The following is a 19,465-nucleotide window of genomic DNA, read 5'->3' on the forward strand; positions in this document are numbered from 1 at the left end:
TTATGGCCGAAAGAGGAGGAGGACGTGGAGCAAATAGTGGTAGGGTTGTGCAGGAAGTACCCCCACCATAGGAAGTTGATGAAGAGGAGAATGTGCTTGCAGATTACATGCAGGAGGTGTAATATGCATCTGCTATTGTTCAATTGATAGTCGGTGCGGCAAGTTGCAAGATTGATAGTTCTGTCTATCAATTGCTCAAGCTTGAAGGGCATTTTCGAAATGCTATCGACAATGACCCTCACCAACACTTGAAGAATTTCATTGGTGTGTGCCAGACGCTTACCCAGAATGCTCTTACTCCTGATGCAATCCGATTCAGAGTTTTTAAATACTCTTTAGCTGGCGAAGCAAGAGATTGGTTTAAGAAGTTGCCCCACAATTCTATTCATACTTGGGGTGAGCTGATGAGTGTCTTGCTCAAGAAGTGGTTTCGATCAAGCAAGAAAGCCGAACTCTGAGACAATATTTTTGAGTTCAAGCAACTTCCAGTGGAACAATTGTATGAAACTTGGGAGAGGTTCAAGTAGTACTTGATGCAGTCTCTAAAACATGATTTTCCAGAGCACATATTAGTGGAGAAGTTCTATATAGGATTAGATCCAATGACACAGTCATTGGCAAATAATGTAACCGGTAGGTGTTTCGAGGAGAAGACTTACACCCGAATCAGTCAATTACTTGACAGAATGACTACACATAATCAAGCATGACACTCGGATGGTACTGATGGTGTAGAATATGGGGCTCTGTTAATCAACAATATTGTGAAATAAAACCAAGAAAGGGACCAAACTCTGGCTCAACTTGCAACCAATATTACTTTGCTGACCAAGAGATTTGATAAAAAGGAAACCAAGAAAGTGAATATTGTTAAAGATGTGTAGACTTTTCCAAGCTCCAGAGGTTCCATATCAAGAGGGACCACCTATGCAATATGAAGATGCTAACTATGTTAATAACTCTCAAGGGGATTATCAAAGGCAAAATTACCAAGGGTTCGAATATCAGAATCAGAACCAATGGAGACCTCAGCAACAAGGGCAAGGTAATAAATATAGGAGAACTGATTATGGTGGTTTAAAATAAGGGAACTACAACAACAACAACTTCGGGAACAGGAGTTCCAATACCTATGTTCCGTAAAAGGGTCAATCAAATAAGCAAGGGAGTTAGAAGCCGGAAAACATGCTCAAGAGGGTGCTAGCCAACCAAGAGAAGTTTGATAAGACATTAAAGGGGTTGGCTGAAGTTGTGGGATGTCACACTGCTTCCAACAAAAGTGTTGAGTCACAGATGAGAGAAATTTCAAGAGAGCAATACCCTCCACAAAGGGGAGCACTCCGGAGTGATACAGTTCCTAATCCAAAAGGTGGTGGTGGCGATCTAATAGCCAAGTGCCATGCCATCGCTACTCAAAGTAGGAAACTACTTTAAGGTATGGGTTCAAAAGCAGTTGAGAAGGGGACTATAGAAGAAGAAGATGCAAAGGCGCCAGTTAGGGTGCGAAGTGCGGTTTAGGAAGTGCAATATGAAACGCCTAGTGTGGTTGTAGTTGATCATGAACTATAGATTCTGAAGGCTCAAGATTTGAGCAATGACAAAGGAAAAAGTAAGGTGACTGGGGAACTGAGGCCCTTAACTCAATTGATAAACACTTCACCCCCCCCCCCCCCTTTCCTCAAAGGTTGGTGAAGAATATTGAGGATTCCAAGTGCCAACGATTTTACGATCAACTGAAGCGGCTATCAATGAATATTCCATTCCTTGATGGGTTCCAAGAGATGCCAAATTTTCCTAAGTATTTGAAAGATTTACTAATGAAGAAGCGGCCAATCAAACATGATACAGTGAGTGTCACTCACCATGTCAGCTATGTTATCTCCACAACTAAAGTTCAAAAAGAAAGAGGATCCAGGGGCCTTTACTATTCCTTGCAATACTGGTCATCATGATTTTGCATGTGCTCTTTGTGATAATGGGGCTAGAATTAACCTAATGCCTCTTGCTATCTATAAGAAATTAGGGTTGTGAATGCCTAGATAAACTAGCATGTGGGTTAATATGGTTGATAGATCGATAAAGAGGCCAGTTGGGGTTGTTAATGATGTGCTTGTTCGAGTTGGTGAATTTCTTCTTCTAACAGATTTTGTGATTCTTGATTGTGCAGTAAATAAAGATTTCCTATCATCTTGGGAAGATCTTTCCTTGCTACTGGAAGGGTTCTCATGGATTTAGAGAAGAACGAAATCATGTTTTGAGTGAATGATGCGAAGGTAACAATTTAGGCTAGCAAGGGGATGAAATTACCAAGTACTTATGAAAGCATTTCAGTTATAGATACTATAGATGTGGTAGATGAGGATGTTGAATTCAAGATGGAGGAAGAGTACCTTGGGGAAGCCATAACAACTATCCTGGTTAATTTTGATGTTGATAATATGGAGGATGTTGGCGTAAAGCCATATGTGAAGTTTTGATGATTGACAAAGCAAGACTTAGAACAAGAAAGCACAGTGAATTAACCAGGTTACAATTGAACTAAGCTAGACAGTTGATTAGGAAAACGCAGAGAGCAGAGGTTCCAAACAGTGTAAAAGGTATAAAGAAAGCATGCAGCACAGACAGAATAGGATGGTTAGAATAGGTCCATAGACATGATCCATTGCACAGCAAAAGAGACAGATGTAGACACATGAACCAACATATATATGTGAGTCAGTATGAAAGCAGGTGGAATGCAAAATCGAGAGATTTATATGAAGGCATGTGGAATGCAAAATGGAGATATAATGAATGATTCTCATACATAGATACGGAGCAGGGGAAATTGTGGCTCAGTTAAGGTACAATCCAGTTGATGAAATAGAACAAGTCATCAGGTGCATTGGTTGAATGACCCAACAGTGATGAGAGGTAGAGTGACTCAGACTCTAAAGACAATGTTTAGAAGGAAGAAATTGTTCACCTAAAAGAGTTTGCAGACAAAACATGTGAATCAGGTTAACAAAAGAACTAGGTCTGCAAACATGTTCCATCACATAGCAAGAACAATATCAGAGTCAAAGAGCGATCATAGTGGAGAAGACTAGTTGTCACGAAACAATTAGGGGCCGTGATGAGTACCCGATACTTGTACCGAGCACCCCTTACCTATCGTTTCACCTCTATTACTGAGTAGGCCGTATGAACTATACCATATTTTTTTATTTTTTTTTACTAAACATTAACATTGGTAGCATACTTATAAACATAGGCTAACAAACTTTGCTAGCACATTATACAACGACGAGGACCATCAAAAGTACAAAGCATCTAACTGTACATATCTGTCTACGAGCCTCTAAACATAGTATACATATACATAGGAAGGGCCGAGTACTGCCGTGCCCGAACATATATACACAAAATAGTACCAAGAAACTGAGGCTCCGGGACAACTGGAGCGCTGCCGATAACCGCTGATAGAACTCCTAGAAATCAGGTCCGTCTACCTGCTGACCTGCGCGACATGAAACACAGCGTCCACAAGAAGGGACGTCAGTACGAATAGTGTACCGAGTATGTAAGGCATGGAAATTAATAAAAACAGGAACATAGATTATGATTACCAATATCATGGGGTCATAGACATATAATGAGACAAGAAAGTAACCTGTACATAGGACTACCTTTTCAGGCCGGATACCATGCATTCTTGGCTGTCTTTGAAAACATTTCTTTTTCATATTCATAGAAAATAGAGCTTATTTCACATTGTATCATGTCATAGCATATCATAGTATATTATGTAATATCATAGCACCGAACAATGTCGGCTCGCCCAAATATATATATATATATATCCCGCATCTGGGCATCCCGCGTCCGGGATGATAAGCCAGCTGACCAGGTGGCAGTGAAACATGTTTCCCTTCCCATCCCCATGTATCCCTTCCCCCACCCCATGTTCATATACATGTCTTATATATATATGTCATATAAGCATGCAAGAGAGCCCAAGGAAAATCCTGTATCCATCGGAGTGACGTAAGGTCGGTGACCTCCGATTGCATTATGGAACAACCGTGATCGCTTTGTCTCACCTTGAAGGAACGAGTATTTTAAGGCGAGACTACCTACGGAGAATAATACTAGAAGAAAACGTAGTATGAAATCATAGGCATCATAGACGTCAATTCATAGGCTTTGAAATCCTTAGAACATAGTGTCATAGCTAAGAAATGGAGATAAGGATCAAGAACTAGTCTGTCACCTTCGTATTCACATTGAATCCTTTGCTTAGAAATCTTGGTCATGGAATCGTTCTGGTCATACTTATCATAGGAATGTTCTCTTTTCTAACATCATCGTTATCATTATCGTCATAGAAGTATTCTCATTGGAATAGGTATAGCACTTGTCATTTGATAACGGAATAAGGATCAAAGGTTTCTTTTGGATTCAACTTCAAAGTAAGTCAAGCGGAACAATAAGGAAAATTCGGGAACAATGGGCCCACCTCGGGTCAAATGAGGCGGTGTACCAAATTTACGTATGTTACATGTCATGGCGTTACTTGTGAGGGTTTTAGGGTAGTCGGGTCCTATTTATGTGAGTTCTAGAGGTTTAGGAAGTTCTTCCAACATTTTACACTATGTTTTTTAATTCAATTCTTCTTAATGAAAAAGGGGAAACTTTAGGCGCGGATTCCGGAGGGTAGAGTTATCCCCGAGGCTCATATCCAACATATTACGTCTAAGACATGCCATAGAAGGAAGGGTGAAGCCTTACATACCTCTTTCCGCTCCTTATGCTATTCCAAACTCAAGTTGCAAATCCGCCAAAATCTACAAATTGGTCACATTACCAACTTTGGTTAGAGCATTTAGAATTGAATTCTTAAAGTGACACTTGGCTACCGAAATTCCGGCAGCACTTCCCCTGTAAATACATCGTTCACAAAACTCACCTTGGACAATCCTCATCAACAACAATCCGGGAATTCAACCCGGCCAAACTATTCACAACAATATCAACAATCACACTAACAATTTTAACGATTTATCCAAAATACATTCCAACGATTCAATCAATATACTACTTCCTTCAAAACCTTCCAACTCCAATAAAAACGATAACAACCTTATAATATATATTCCAACAACACCATACTAATATCATTATCTTCCACACATGTAAGGACATAATTTTCAATTTACATAATCTTCCAAGACTAGCCTCCAACTACTAATACTTCACTAATCTCATTAGGCTTTTATTTGCAACATAAAGTTCACAACACAACAACCCACATACTAAATAAAACTTGCTCACCATTCCTTCATAATTCAACACATATACACGGCTATACATACAATATACACCACACGGCCACCATCATGCATACACAACTACAACCTTTCCAAAATCATTCAACTTCCATTTTCAACATAACATTCACAACAATAACAACCAAACACTAAATAAAATAATTAGAACATGATTCCTACACACACATAGGCATACACGGCCACACCTATATTCTTGTTTTTCATGAATTTCACTCACTTTTGCATACTACAACATGCATAAACATCCATAACATGTAAGAAAAGAGTTTCACCTTACCTTTTTCTCCACTTCTTCTCTTGACTAGAATGGACAACTTGTGTGATTATGGGTTTTTCTTGTTCCAACAACCCCTTCACCTTGCTAGGTACCCTTGAATTGGTAGGAAATGAATTTTGAAGGAATTTTTTGTCAATTTTCTTGGCAATTTTGCACTTGGCCGAAATGGCCCTTGAAGCTTTTTTTTTTGTGTTCTTGGTTTCTTGAAATGTCTAGAGAATTCTATGAATTTTATGAAGACTTGGTCTTCTTTTAAATCATTCACTAAATTCCCATATGGGCTTGGCCCATTAAGAAGGAAGTTGGATGGCCAACCTTGGCCCAAAGTGATCTAGCCCATTTTGTTTTGCACTTCATGACAAATTTTAATTTTTCCAATTTCCAAATTTGCCCTCTGCCTTCCTCCATATTTCCACGAATCATATTGCAAATTTACCTTTTTGACCCTAATCTTTCTTAATAATCCCGCTTCTAAATTCTTCATAGGCAACTCATATGCTTAACAAAATAAAAGTAAGGCCTTGCTTGTCATCTTCCCGCAATTACCTTGAATTATTCGATTGTACAAAAATGCGGGATATAACATCCTCCTCCCCTTTAGAACATTCGTCCTCGAATGTTAAACTGGCCTTATAGTGTATTATAATACTTCGGGGAGGTCTCCTTGGTAGATATCTCACATGTCGCTTAACATGTCCATTTTAGGAGCTTAGATTGCCTTTATGTCGTAGGCCAATTGAGTTAGCTCCAAACGCTGGCCCTGCGTTAATAAGTCTCCTTTATTGGATCTTGAATCGTCATAGTTCATTTTAGGTCTAACATGTTCTCCCCTCCTTTATTAAGAGGGTCTGCACACGCCTATGCCTTTTAAATAATCGTCGCCTTCCGCGATGTTTTACAATTATAGTTCCTCCTTCGCGGAGTTTTTGTATCTATTCCCTTGCCAGATATGTTCCCGTATATCACCGCATTAGGGCTTTCTAGCCTTAACTAGCATGGGTTCGGCATCGGTCTTACCCTGTGACATCCGTACTTATTCCCCTCGTCACGTCTTTTGAATTTAATTGAACTAGCATATTCCATGTATCGCGACACTGTTTGTTAGAGTTCTACCATCACAGATAATATGTCATGTACATATATGAATTTCCACCACTACTTTACTTACAAACACTCCCAAAAGCTAATCAAACTTCCTCTAGTCTTGAATACCTTTTCTGTCATGCTTTCTCCCCTTCTGCTAGTCTAGTCCGTCTCAGCCTACATGACTTATATAGGGTTTCTAACCACTCCACACACTCTAATTTACATTAGGCTACCTAATTTCACATTCGTCTCTTGTTCCCACATTTATGAAATTTTCAGCATATTTCCCAGGGGGTCACCCGTCTTGATATTGCTTTCACTCTAGCACGCTTAACCTTGAAGCTTTGGTGCATTTTAGTACGTGAATGCTGGTGTAATTATATCGTCTGCCCCGCACTACCTATATCACATAATATGGGACAAGTTGGGGTCTTAGCAGTTTTCGAAACGCGTAACACATCTTTTCTTTTAATTACAATTCTAACCTCCGCAATCCCCAGTATCCATCCCTTTACCTATGTATATGGCTACTTTTGTCCTAAATTTCCACATTCCCACTAGTGGCGAAAACACCTTATTCGCAACAGGCATAGACATCCCAACTCGTTTGACCTAGCTCGGGTCCCCCCCCCCCTAATATGTTCAGCGATTTAGGGCGCGATATCTGATACGTAGAACCTGGATCAATCCATACTTGTACATTGTAGAAAAATACTGATAATATACCTGGAACGACATCAGGGGATGGCTCAGGATCTTGTCGGCCAACTAGTGCATAGGTATGATGCTGGGGTCCACTCGAACTGAGTATTCCTTTTCGGTCTCTATCGCAGCCTACTGCTATCTGGGACCTTTGCATTGGAGGGTGCGCCAATGATTGTGAGTCGACTGCTACCCCCGTGGGCTGAACCCTTCCTCTGCCATAGCGAAATGGGCAGTCGCGCATATAATGACCTGACTTAGCACAGGTATAACAAATACCCGAACCCGCGCGACACGGCCCCGCATGTAATTTACAGCACTGGGGGCATCGTGGTACGGATGGTCTCCGCTGACTAAGCTAACCGCTACACTGGGAACCCAGGACTCCGTAGCCTTGACCTGACCCGGCAGGCTGAGTTTGGTCTCTGTCGTACCTCCATGGGCAATCACGCATCAAATGGCCAATCCGACCGCAGGCAAAACAAGCATTTGTATCTAAGTAACACTGTCCCGAGTGTGGCCTGCCACATTGTGCACACCGCGGTGGGGGTAGCCCCGTACTGCTAATGTCGGCTCTACGCCGGGATCCCGAAACCCTGGCACTCTGATCTGGTCCTGAATACCCGGAATGCTCCTTTGCCTGTCTCCCTCTATACTCACTTCTAATTCCGAAAGATCTAGCCTTTTTTCTGCGACCCCTATCACCAGATCCCACGCCCTGTTGTTGAGCTTGAGTGGCTACTAGTTGGGTTAACAAAAGGATGGCCTGTCTCATCTCTTGAGTTGGAGCATTAGGTGAGGGAATTGGGGGTGCGGGAGCTGAAGTGGAAACTCCTTCTTGCTCCCCTAATATCGGCGGAGTCCGAACCGCACGAGAGGAAGCCTTATTATGGGATTCACCCACCTCAATGTTTACCAGTGGCTCCCGTCCAGTTCGCCTTTCTGTTGCCATCTTGCCTTCCTCGGGGACTGTAACTTTCATCTTCTTAGGCATCGCTGAAAATGCAACACTGGGTTAGGAAGAAGGAAAACCTCTTATTATAGCTCTATCGCACGATCTAGAATACAAAGAAGGTCATATTTCCTAAATGCCCTGCAGCCTCCTGCTTATAAGTGTGGCGCGCTACACACCCATAAACAGGACTCTACTGGACACGGCTCGTAGACAATCCCCTAGGACCGAACTGCTCTGATACCACTTCTGTCACGACCCAATTAGGGGCCGTGACGAGTACCCGATACTTGTACCGAGCACCCCTTACCTATCGTTTCACCTCTATTACTGAGTGGGCCGTATGAACTATACCATATATTTTTTTTTTACTAAACATTAACATTGGTAGCATACTTATAAACATAGGCTAACAAACTTTGCTAGCACATTATACAGCGACGAGGACCATCAAAAGTACAAAGCATCTAACTGTACATATCTGTCTACGAGCCTCTAAACATAGTATACATATACATAGGAAGGGCCGAGTACTGCCGTGCCCGAACCTATATAGACAAAATAGTACCAAGAAACTGAGGCTCCGGGACAACTGGAGCGCTGCCGATAACCGCTGATAGAACTCCTAGAAATCAGGTCCGTCTACCTGCTGACCTGCGTGGCATGAAACAGAGCGTCCACAAGAAGGGACGTCAGTACGAATAGTGTACCGAGTATGTAAGGCATGGAAATTAATAAAAACAGGAACATAGATTATGATTACCAATATCATGGGGTCATAGACATATAATGAGACAAGAAAGTAACCTGTACATAGGACTGCCTTTTCAGGCCGGATACCATGCATGCTTGGCTGTCTTTGAAAACATTTCTTTTTCATATTCATAGAAAATAGAGCTTATTTCACATTGTATCATGTCATAGCATATCATAGTATATTATGTAATATCATAGCACCGAACAATGTCGGCTCGCCCACATTGTGCCGAAGTACATCGGCTCGCCCAAATATATATATATATATATATATCCCGCATCTGGGCATCCCGCGTCCGGGATGATAAGTCAGCTGACCAGGTGGCAGTGAAACATGTTTCCCTTCCCATCCCCATGTATCCCTTCCCCCACCCCATGTTCATATACATGTCTTATATATATATGTCATATAAGCATGCAAGAGAGCCCAAGGAAAATCATGTATCCATCGGAGTGACGTAAGGTCGGTGACCTCCGATTGCATTATGGAACAACCGTGATCGCTTTGTCTCACCTTGAAGGAACGAGTATTTTAAGGCGAGACTACCAACGGAGAATAATACTAGAAGAAAACGTAGTATGAAATCATAGGCATCATAGACGTCAATTCATAGGCTTTGAAATCCTTAGAAAATAGTGTCATAGCTAAGAAATGGAGATAAGGATCAAGAACTAGTCTGTCACCTTCGTATTCACATTGAATCCTTTGCTTAGAAATCTTGGTCATGGAATCGTTCTGGTCATACTTATCGTAGGCATGTTCCCTTTTCTAACATCATCGTTATCATTATCGTCATAGAAGTATTCTCGTTGGAATAGGTATAGCACTTGTCATTTGATAACGGAATAAGGATCAAAGGTTTCTTTGGGATTCAACTTCAAATTAAGTCAAGCGGAACGATAAGGAAAATCTGGGAACAATGGGCCCACCTCGGGTCAAATGAGGCGGCATACCAAATTTACATATGTTACATGTCATGGCGTTACTTGTGAGGGTTTTAGGGTAGTCGGGTCCTATTTATGTGAGTTCTAGAGGTTTAGGAAGTTCTTCCAACATTTTACACAATTTTTTTTAATTCAATTCTTCTGAATGAAAAAGGGGGAACTTTAGGCACGGATTCCGGAGGGTAGAGTTATCCCCGAGGCTCATATCCAACATATTACGTCTAAGACATGCCATAAAAGGAAGGGTGAAGCCTTACATACCTCTTTCCGCTCCTTATGCTATTCCAAACTCAAGTTGCAAATCCGCCAAAATCTACAAATTAGTCACATTTACCAACTTTGGTTAGAGCATTTAGAATTGAATTCTTAAAGTGACACTTGGCTACCGAAATTCCCGCAGCACTTCCCCTGTAAATACATCATTCCCAAAAATCACCTTGGACAATCCTCATCAACAACAATCCGGGAATTCAACCCGGCCAAACTATTCACAACAATATCAACAATCATACTAACAATTTTAACGATTTATCCAAAATACATTCCAACGATTCAATCAATATACTACTTCCTTCAAAACCTTCCAACTCCAATAAAAACGATAACCACACCATACTAATATCATTATCTTCCATACATGTAAGGACATAATTTTCAATTTACATAATCTTCCAAGACAAGCCTCCAACTACTAATACTTCACTAAGCTCATTAGGCTTTTATTTGCAACATAAAGTTCACAACACAACAACCAACATACTAAATAAAACTTGCTCACCATTCCTTCATAATTCAACACATATACACGGCTATACATACAATATACACCACACGGCCACCATCATGCATACACAACTACAACCTTTCCAAAATCATTCAACTTCCATTTTCAACATAACATTCACAACAATAACAACCAAACACTAAATAAAGTAATTACAACATGATTCCTACACACACATAGGCATACACGGCCACACCTATATTCTTGTTTTTCATGAATTTCACTCACTTTTGCATACTACAACATGCATAAACATCCATAACATGTAAGAAAAGAGTTTCACCTTACCTTTTTCTCCACTTCTTCTCCTGACTAGAATGGACAACTTGTGTGATTATGGGTTTTTCTTGTTCCAACAACCCCTTCACCTTGCTAGGAACCCTTGAATTGGTAGGAAATGATATTTGAAGGAATTGTTTTGTCAATTTTCTTTGCAATTTTGCACTTGGCCGAAATGGCCCTCGAATTCCGAACTCATTCCCCATATAACTCCAAAATAGTTCCCAAGAACACTTGTGGCTATTTTCTAAGGCTAGGGCTAAAATACTCTTGAATTCCATCATCATCTTAAGTTTCATGGTTAGTTTAAGGTTCTCTAATGGTGAATGAAAGGACTAAAAACCCCAAAACATAAGAAACCCGTGAATAATGAATGGATCAGTGAGTTTATTGTTATTTATTCATCTAAGATTATAGATTATCACTTCCTAGGGTGGGAATTCAAGTTCTAATGGATGAGAATGATGCATTGAAACTTAGTATTTCATAAAGATGGTAACTTTAGCATAAAAACTGTTTGCAAAAGGGTTGAATTGATTAGAAACCCATGAATTAGAATAGTATGATCATTGGAAGAGAGGAAATGATGAGTTCTCCATGAGTGATAGTTCAACCAATTGGAAAGAGTAGTAATAAGTGGGGTTCCCTTTTCAAATTATTTTATTGTTTGAGTAGATGATTAAAATACTCATGTAGCGCTACATTTCTAAACATTGAACGTTCTGAGGCGTTGCAGAAAGGAAAGGCTCACGTGGAATAACTTGCTTTGTTTCAGTTCTGCATTGAGGTAGGTTACAGTGTACTTAAGTTAGAGTTTGATTAGTTGATTGTATATGCTATGAAATTGATAAGAGAAAGCATGATTAGCTCTTCGAACATAAAGTGTGGTTGGAAATTCCTAAGCTTGATATTCATTGATTGAGTATGTGACGAACTATTATAACATGATAAAGAAGAAGTTAATGAATACTCTTTTGGTTGAGTTGGAGTAATCCCTTATTCATGCTATTGATGAAATGCTTCATGAGTCTTGATTGACTTGTAGCGTGGTGACTTATGTTCCTTGATATTGATTCATTGAATGTTCATATTCCTATATTGATTGTTGGAACGGAAATACTTTGAGATGAGAAATAACATATAAATATGAAAAGGCACATCTGACAGGAGGTGAGGATGTGGCCTAGTTAAAGGCTCGTGATCCGAGGTCAGTTCCGGAGCGAATGGTACATGGACACCATGGGTCCCCTTCAGGTTATGGCAATTTGGGAAAATATTACTGTCATGCCTCGAACTGAGGAGTAGTGACGAGTGCCCGACCTATTCTGTTCAAGCACTCCTACATTCGTGCCTGAAACTCACTGAACATTATGGTGGCCCATATATGACTTTTAAGTGAATTATACACTTCTGTAATAGCAACATAACAAACTATTCGCCAAGAACTTCAACCAGCATATACATATATGTGTAGAAAATAACTGTGCAAGCCGGCTAGGCCGCTACATAAGCTGTATGACAAAAATAAGAGCTGACAAGACTACATAACTTCCTAACTACGTACAACTATCTACAAACCGCTATGGAACAGGAACTGTAGAGGGGACGGGACAAGGCCTCATCATACTCATATGTACCAATCAAAATGGCATACCAAAAGAAATTGCAACTCCGAACCAAGTGGTAACCTTCGATTTTCATTATGGAATTATCATCATGCATGTATCTCACCTTGAAAGAAAAAAATCATAAGATGAGATCAACATCAACAAATATAATCAATAATCTTGAAACCAACACAGTAATCTCATAATGACATTAAAACCATAACTTTGGAATCTCCAGAAATGGGATCACCATAATCATCATTATGGTCATTATAGAAGACATTCATCTTTAGCATCATAAAAACTTGGAGAATCATAAACTTTTAACGTTCATTGGAAATGTGGATTTTATGGAGTTCATGCATGGGTTCGTAAGAAGAGAATCATGCCTTTAGAAAGAAAGGGATTAGCCTTAACATACCTGGACGCTTATTTCTCGACTTTCCAAGTTACTTCTAGTCTTGCAATTTACTTACGATCATTCGTAGTCTCGTAATCTACATATAAAACAATTCACAGTATTTTTAGGCTCATCCTCATACGCCCATCTTAAGCCCTCAATTTAATTCCGTTTAGAATCTACCGAAATTCGGGCAGCATCTCCCCTGTTTATATGCCTATCCCGAAATCACAATCCAACAACAAAAAACAACAACAACAATACCAACATCGCAACAACATTATCAACACCAATAGGCTCCATAAAATATCCCACACGATGTTTTCCAAGTTTCCCAACTAACCAACTTGTTATACGACCATTTAATAACTGTATCTCCATAAATAAACTGAAATTAATATTAATAAAGAGAGATTCATACCTTATTCTCACTAGATCCGCAAGATCTTCAATATTTGCTTTGAATCCAAGTTGAAATCCCCCGTAAAACGATACTACAATCACAATTGCACGTTACCCGAGCTTCGATTTAATACTCCGCCTCTTGAAATCACTCACAAACCGTCAACTTTATGATATACACTCACCCCTATATGTTTGTTGAGCTTTGGGAAATATTTTAGGTGAAAATGAAGGGGATTTGCCCCTTATATAAGGTGTTTAAGTCAGTTTCCACCGACTCAAAATTTACCCATCACGTTCGCGGCCTTGGGTCACATTCTCGAAAGGTTAATCCCTTCTCCTCTTTGAGTTTACAACCCTTTGGTCGTGTTTGCAAAGGGTTAATTTCTGCTCTGGCTGTCTAACTTGTAACGTCCAGAACTCTCTACTCCGATATTGACAAACAGTTTGTTGCATTGGAAACTAGACTTCATGAACTTCAATTTGGGACCGAAATTGCCCCTCATATTTTCTCCAAAGTCCAACAAACCTAATTTTCTTGATTCACTTTCCATAGGTTATTATATGAACTTAAACCCTTATAACCATAAGATAAGCGCATACAATAGCATATATCCTTGAAGGAAACTCCAGATTCCATACCTAAATCAAACAACACTTATAAATCTCAACGTACAGAACTACGGGGTGTAACATTCCCCCCCCCCCCCCCCCGCCACCCCATTCAAAAGCATTGTCCTTGAATGTTGAAGTAGAGTTCTCTTTGAGGTAGATGTCAATGTTATTACCTGTATTTACTGGTATTTACCTTACTTACGTGCCACCTATCCTTCTTCTTTTGTGGCAAAAATTTATGCTCGTGCTCAAGGTTGCCCCTTTTTCTTACTAACTCTTCGTGCTTAGTCATTCTAGTTATCTCTTCACCTCCATTATCTACACTCTTATATGCTTTTTTTTTCCCCGGTGCATACTTTTTTCCAATTTCTGATCCCATATTCATTTTATTCAGGAATTCTTGTTCTCTCCGATCTCTACGTATCCTTCTTATACTTCACAAATATCCCTGGCCTTTGTTTTGTTGGGGTTGACGACTTTTCCCTTGAGATACATTCAAAACTGGTCATATTATAGCCTTCTTTGCTTTCTTACAGCTGTTGAATCAATTCCTGTGGTATTTTATCTCTCAGCTAGTGCAATACCAAAATCCCTTGCTTAATCCTTTCTTCCTTTGATTTGACTTATTGCATTCGGGTTGGCTATTCGTATCAAGAATATCTTTAATCTTTTCTTTAACGGTTCTTCTCCTTCAATCACTCTTAAAATTTTCTAATCCTTAGTCCAGTTAATAAATTGGGGGGGGGGGGGGAGAATTTAGAGGTTTGTTGAAGATTAACCAAGGTTCTCTGTTATGCAGCGAATTCCAAATCCCCTTCCATCAAGGGCCGTTATTTTGCTTGTTCCATGAGGTTCTATTATCACCAGCTTATTCTAATCAAGCGCGATATCCTTTGATCATTTGCTTTAGGGTCCTCCTCTTACTTTAGACCTTCACCCGACTTTTATTTAATAAGTCTTTCTCATAGTCTCACGCACCTATTTGTCGTTTCAGTTTATCAATCAAGTGGGTCGCTTAATTCCTTAAATGCCCATCTTCTCTGTTTATATCCTTAAATCCTTTTCTCGAGATCTTATCTTCAACTATTTCCATGACTTTCCCTTCCGTTGGCTTAGCCTAACGTGTTTTGAGACTCTTTATTTCTCCACCAATGAGCAACTTTTCTTATTCGGCTGTAGCACTTTTCCTTACTCGCTTCTCTGGTGCTATCTTAGATTATCCCTCTTAATACTGGTCGACTTTATATAAATAGCATATCATGTCCATTTCTCTTCTTGGACGGATCTCCTTAATTCCTTATAATCTCATCATAGTTCCATCTGGGGTAATGCCCAAGTGATTGGAATTAACCTTTCCCTACTAACGCCTTATTATTCTCGATGATGATTTGTTCTCAGATTTTTCATCCACTGTATATCGAGTAGCTGAGACGTTTATATTCAAATCGAACTCAATTAACCAGACTTATTTTCACAATCCGTCCCTGACAACAATTGTAACACAATACCTTACACATTTGTATACGACACTTCCTCATTATTATTATTATTATTATTATTATTATTATTATTATTATTATTATTATTATTATTATTATTATTATTATTATTATTATTATTATTATTATTATTATCTCTCATAGCAAAGTTACATTCATAACATATTAACAATTGCAACGTAAGCTGACTTACGACTCAAGATGTCTTTAAATCCATATTTGGAACTTTCCTCCGATTTCCTCTCCTCAAATCATAACATAATTAATAAAATCTCACTTAATCACAGGCTTGTGTGGTTATTCTCCTTTTTGTTAAAATCTTCATTTCCTCTTATACTAAAATGTCCTTTTTACTTCATTCATTATCTTGTCAAGCATTCTTGTTCCACCATTGTTTCATATACACTTGCATTTAGGCCATTCCCACTTTCCGTTAGTAAACCGGTACATCTTAACATTGGCTTCTTCAAGCCGATATATTTTCCCTTGTCCGAGATTAGGAGTATTGTAATTCATCTCAAAACTGAATTTTAGCTTTCCCCTCCCTTTTCAGGAATATTTTCATATACCAGTAATATTAAAATACTCACCATCTCTGGTGAACATCTGGCCAGCTTTAGCGGTCCTCTAACTCTTTATCCCATACCATACTAGAATTCCTTTCATTGTCTGGTTTTAGTCATTCCCTTTTCATTAGCTGAGCTTTTGTACCGAGTCAAAAGTTTACACATATTGAATACAATCCCGACCACTTCTTCCTTTCGTGATCATTAATCCTTTAGGCCAATGAATTAATGGTTACATCAATGATTGTCGGGGTCTTTATACAATGCTCCTTTAGCCATAATCTTCATTCCTAACTACTTTTACTAAGATCCTTGAGATTCTTCTTACTTGAAATTCCTAATTTACATATTTATTATACTATGCATTCTCACGATTCATTCGTTTCCCCTTGCATCACAGTTCGGTATCATAGTCCTTCATTTACCAACTCTTGTGCTTATCATGAGATGTCCGTAAAGTATACTCTTTTCTTCTTCTCCCTTTGTCCAACTCTTGAGATATTACAACTTATCCGTATTCATGCATATCCCTCGTACATTCTTCTTATTTCCTTTATGATCGAACTTCTATACTTCTTACTATGACTCTTATCTCCGGTGATCGATGTTTTTTCTCTTGGCTAAACTTATTAGCTTATTATCATTCCTCTTTTCCTTGATGGTTGCATATTTACTCTTGCCCAGTCAATTAGTCCACTTTCTTACATTTGCCCGTAGAACCTTGCTTAACTTTCCTCACTCATAAAGCACTCTTCTCCTCTTTGCCATTTTACCACATTGGCCCCAGAATTTGTAAAATACTCTATTAGAAGTACAAATCCGTTCCATTTCCAAGATCGTCTCTTTGGTGGGGGGGGGGGGGGTTCTCCGTTTCCTATGCGAACGTATCAATATGGCCTCATATTTATCCTCTCAGACATACCTTAAGAGTCAGACTTTCCTTGACATTTTTCGTAAAATTTGATCATTCCGTCTCGGATCGCATCCATATCCATCGTTATTATATTGTTAACCCTATTTGTCCTGGTCTGTTCTCAAGATCTTCGCATTTTTCCTTTGTCACATTTTGCCATATTCCATCCTTTCTGCTTACTTACTTTAGGGATTTACCCAAATGGCTTTTTGCCTTTATTGTCGCCTTAATCCTCTTTTCAAAAGTTCCACGTAACCCTTACTAGCACATACTTCCCTTACTCATGCTTCTTCTCTCCTCACGATATCATAATCTTGTTACTCTTATATATATATATATATATATATATATATATACATATTCCTCCTTCGCCAATATTATTATATCATAATTACTGAACTTTAATATTCAGAGAAAGACATTATCCACTTATCCTGTAGCAATGGCTACCTTAATTTCAATACCCAACTTGATCAGTACATTTAGTACCTTATATGATAAATCATAAGGCTCATATGTTTCCTATTGTCAAATGACCTTCACCATATTGGCTGAAAAAAATTAAGATACCTTTCCTTAGAAGGATCTCATCCATCCTTTTTATTACAGCCTAGTCTTTAACACCTATCCTTAAATATCTATTTGAAGTTCTAAAGGAAAACTCGAATAAAACTCTTTAATGCATTTTCCCCCGCGGTTAGAAAGTCCTTGACTCCCGTGGTTGGTTAAATTCTATCATGACCTCTGAAAATTCCAACGCCCAAAAAATTGTCGAAGTCACAAATAAACACACACGACAGCTTTTCGTCCTTAATCCCAAGGTTGCTAGCGGTAACAAAATGTCTTAGTCGCAATTATCCATGATTACTTTGGTGATTAACTTTCTCAAAATTTTCATTTGCCCACAGTTAGATAATATCCCATAATAATCACACATAACATAAGTGTTAATAAAAAGGACCCATGTACCTGTAGTCGGCCCGTCCTGATCCCGGTCTGGGGAACTGTGTAGTGAAACATCTCTTTCGTCATCCCCCGCCATCTACTAGTCTGCTCCTCCTCATCTTTCCCTGTCATAGTCTGTAGGGTTTAAGTACTCTGGTAACTCCTGATTGACCGAAGGCCAAGACAGAGGGCTAGAATACACTGTAACACTTACACTAGTAGCTGCTCTAACAAAATGCTCCATCATAGGAGAAACTGGAGGAGCCAAATCTGGTACAACCTTAGGAGCCTCTTGCTCCACTGGTGTCTCGTACGAAACCTCAAACGGATCCGTGTCTTAGCTAGCCTCTGATGGATCCTCCTCTATAGGGGTCACAAACATTGGGGGAGTCGTCTCAATGTCCTCGGAAGGATCAGTCTCCATAAAATAACTGAGGCTCCTCCTAATCTGCCCCAGGGATGATGCTGGTCCAGAATCTACCCTAGGGGCCTTCCTTACACCCCCATCATCTAAAATCATCCTTTTCATCTTAATCAATATGCACAAAAGAGAGTCAGAAATTATCTTACATAGACTTTGGCTCTATCGCACGATCTAAAATAAGAAGAAAGGTCAATCATTCCTAAATGCTCCGCAGCCTTTTGTTTAGAAGTGTGGCGCGCTTCACACCCATAAACAAGACTCTACTAGACACGGTCTGTAGACACACCCTAGGACGGAACTGCTTTTGATACCACTTTGTCACGCCCCAAACTAAGGAGTCATGACGAGTGCCCAACCTTTTTTGTTCAAGCACTCCTACCTTCGTACCTGAATCTCAATGAACATTATGGTGGCCCATTTATGACTTTTAACTGAATTATACACTTCTGTAATAGAAACATAACAAACTCCGGTGCCAAGAAATCCAACCAGCGTATACGTATATGTGTAGAAAATAACGGTGCAAGCCGGTTAGGCCGCTACATATGTTGTATGAAAAAAATAAGAGCCGACAAGACTACATAACTTCCTAACTACGTACAACTATCTACAAACCTCTATGGAACATAAACTGTAGAGGGGATGGGACAAGGCCTCGTCATACTCATGTGTACAAATCAAAATGGCATACCAAAAGAAACTGCAGCTCCGAACCAAGTGGAGTGCTCTAACTACAGTTGACTAGATTTCCTACTGCGCTGGGCTGCTGGCCTGACTACCTGAACCTACCGGCATGAACGCAACATCCATAACAAAAAGACGTCAGTATGAGCAATGTACTGAGTATGTAAGGCATGAATAACAACATAATATAGATATGAAAGGTAACATAGAATAAGAGAGATAACTTGTACATCTGGATGCCTCATAAGGCGAATGTCATCCATGCTTAGCTTTTTTTTTTTAAAAAAAAACTTTTCATA

At 39.4% G+C, this 19,465-nt stretch overlaps 1 non-coding gene across 1 annotated transcript; it reads right to left on the minus strand.

Annotated features, from left to right (window-relative positions):
- Positions 1 to 449: 449 nt before the first annotated feature.
- Positions 450 to 556, minus strand: LOC132643067 (small nucleolar RNA R71). Its single transcript, XR_009583518.1, has one exon. It is a non-coding gene; the product is annotated as a small nucleolar RNA R71 (small nucleolar RNA).
- Positions 557 to 19,465: the final 18,909 nt, after the last annotated feature.

This window comes from Lycium barbarum, chromosome 5 (assembly GCF_019175385.1).
Source record: "Lycium barbarum isolate Lr01 chromosome 5, ASM1917538v2, whole genome shotgun sequence".
NCBI classification, from domain to species: Eukaryota; Viridiplantae; Streptophyta; class Magnoliopsida; order Solanales; family Solanaceae; genus Lycium; species Lycium barbarum.